This window comes from Microtus oregoni, unplaced genomic scaffold (assembly GCF_018167655.1).
Source record: "Microtus oregoni isolate MIOR12 unplaced genomic scaffold, Mior012 000062F_ref0000492, whole genome shotgun sequence".
In the NCBI taxonomy this organism is placed as follows: domain Eukaryota; kingdom Metazoa; phylum Chordata; class Mammalia; order Rodentia; family Cricetidae; genus Microtus; species Microtus oregoni.
In genome coordinates, this window is record NW_024543872.1 from 5,561,260 (window position 1) to 5,564,358 (window position 3,099).

The window sequence follows — 3,099 nt, forward strand, 5'->3', positions numbered from 1 at the left end:
AAGACCAAAGCTAAGAGTCTGTATAAATGGCACTTTTATTGAAGGCTTATTAGACACAGGTGCGGATGTAAGTATCATTACCCCAGAATCTTGGCATCCGAATTGGCTTCTTCAAGAGGTAGATGTTCAGTTCCTGGGAATTGGAACCCTATCTCCTGTAAAACAAAGCACAAGATGGGTTGAATTCATAGGGCCCGAAGCACAAATAGGAAGACTAAGGCCATATATAGCCAATAATGCCATAAATTAATGGGGCCGTGACCTGCTACAGCAATGGAATACCCAGATTAACATTCCTGTAGTTCCAGGAACTCATAATTCTGGGAAGGATATGATGAGGTATTATGGAAAAAGGTCACCAGCCATTCAGGCTATACAAGAACATACAGCAAATACCAAACATTTAGAGGTACCAACAGCCCTACCTTTAAAATGGCTAACTGAGAAGCCAATATGGATCAAACAGTGGCCTCTAGCTGAAGATAAACTACAGGCACTGGAACAGCTGGTGCAAGAACAACTAGATGCTCATCATATTGAAGAATCAACCAGCCCATGGAATTCTCCTGTGTTTGTTGTAAGAAAGAAATCTGGTAAATGGAGAATGGTGCCAGATCTAAGAGCTGTCAACAAAGTAATTCAACCTATGGGCCCACTACAATGGAAATCCTTTGCCTTCTCTGTTACCAAAAGGATGGCCTCTTATAGTTATTGATTTGAATGATTGTTATTTTCACTATACCGTTACAAGAAAAGGATAGAGAAAAATTTGCCTTCACAGTGCCTACTTATAATAATTCTCAGCCTAATAGGAGATATCAATGGACTATCCTCCCACAGGATATGCTCAATAGTCCTACATTGTGCCAATATTTTGTAATTAAGCCATTGGAAATAATTTGTAAACAATTCCCCAAGTCCATAATTTATCATTACATGGATGACATCTTGTTATCTGATTCAAATAAAGATACTTTAGAAAGGCTGTTTGAAGAAGTAAAGAAAGTCTTGCCTAGGTGGGGATTACAAATTGCCCCTGAAAAGATTCAAAGAGGAAACTCTATTAATTACCTAGGTTACAGAATATGGTTAGAGAAAATTAAAACGCAAAAGGCACAAATTAGGAGAGACAGGTTAAAGACTCTTAATGACTTCCAAAGATTGTTAGGAGACATTTCCAGTCTACTACCAGCTGTTGGGATAACACCTGATCTAATAGTTCATTTAAACAAAACCTTAGATGGTGATAAACATTTGAATAGTCCAAGAAAACTGACAGCTGAAGCAGAAAAGGAACTGACAATGATTGAGGAAAAATTACAGGAGGCACATGTGGATAGGGTGAACCCAAATTTTAGCTGCATCCTAGTCATATTGCCTTGCAGAATTTCTCCTACAGGGATTCTAATGCAGAGGGAAGGTATTATTTTAGAGTGGATATTTATACCTAATAAACCAAGTAAAAAATTAAAAAATTATGTGGAAAAATATCTGAATTAATTATAAAAGGTAAGCTGAGACTTCGTCAACTAGCAGGTATAGACCCAGCAGAAATTATAGTGCCTTTTACTACTGAAGAAATAAAAAAGTTATGGGAAGACAATAATGAACCACGGCAAAGAGTTTGTGCTAATTTTTTGAGAGAAATTAATAGCAACTATCCCAAAAGTGGTATACTTAACCTCATAAAAAGAACTTCTTGGGTTCTTCCTAGAATTGTACGTGGTACTCCAATAGCTGCAGCCCGTACGTTCTATACTGATGCAAATAAATCAGGGAAAGCAGGTTACAAGTCAGATGAATTGAGTAAGTTGAACAAAGCCCTTATAATTCTGTCCAGAAGGCAGAATTATATGCCATTCTTATGGTGCTAAGGGATTTTAAAGAACCTCTTAATATAGTTACAGATTCACAATATGCAGAAAGAGTTATCTTGCATGTTGAAACCGCTGAATTTATACCAAATGACACAGAGTTGACTTCATTGTTTATCCAGGTACAAGACATAATCAGGAACAGGCTTTGTCCAATGTACATAACACACATCCGGTCCCATACAGGTCTGCCTGGTCATCTAGCCCAAGGCAATGCTGAGATTGATCAATTATTGATTGGAAGTGTGTTGCAGGCCTCAGAATTTCATAAGAAGCATCATGTCAATAGTAAAGGCCTAAAGAAAGAATTTTCCATTACTTGGCAACAAGCTAAGGACATTATAAAGAGATGTCCTACTTGTTCTTTCTATAATCAAACACTGTTGCCTGCAGGGAGTAACCTAAAGGGTACTAAGAGAAATGAAATCTGGCAGATGGATGTGTTCCACTTTATGGAATTTGGTAAATTAAAATATGTACACCACACCATAGACACGTATTCAGGTTTTCAATGGGCTACTGCCTTGAGCTCAGAAAAGGCTGATTCAGTAATCACACATTTATTGGAAGTTATGGCCATCATGGGTATACCTGCGCAAATAAAGACAGATAATGGTCCAGCATATGTATCTAAGAAAATGAAATGCTTTTTTGATTATTATAATATAAAACACATTACAGGTATACCAAATAATCCTACAGGTCAGGCAGTTATAAAAAGATCAAATCGTACTATAAAGGATATGCTGAACAAACAGAAAGGGACCGAAAATACCCCCAGAAATGGATTACATAATGCTTTATTAACCTTGAATTTTCTTAACGCCAATGAGAAAGGAACGACAGCAGCAGATAGACATTGGATAATGGAAAAGTCTGCTGAACTAAACCAACCGATTTATTTCAAAGATGTGCTGACCTCTCAGTGGAAGCCAGGAGATGTGCTACGTTGGGGAAGGGGTTTTGCTCTTGTTTCCACAGGGGAAGAAAAATTGTGGATACCATCAAAATTAATAAAGTTTCGATTTGAAGAGGAGAAACCTCTTGGAAAGGAGAAATGACAACTCATCCACAATGATGATATTCATACAGGTGGTAAGAAAAACATATAGAATGGGGGCAGGGTTCTGTTCTTATCTCCACAGGAAAACACTCATCTTTGAGAAATTCAAGGGACCCTGGATGTTTGGATACTGACAGATGGAAAAAGAACTGGCCTTGGAGC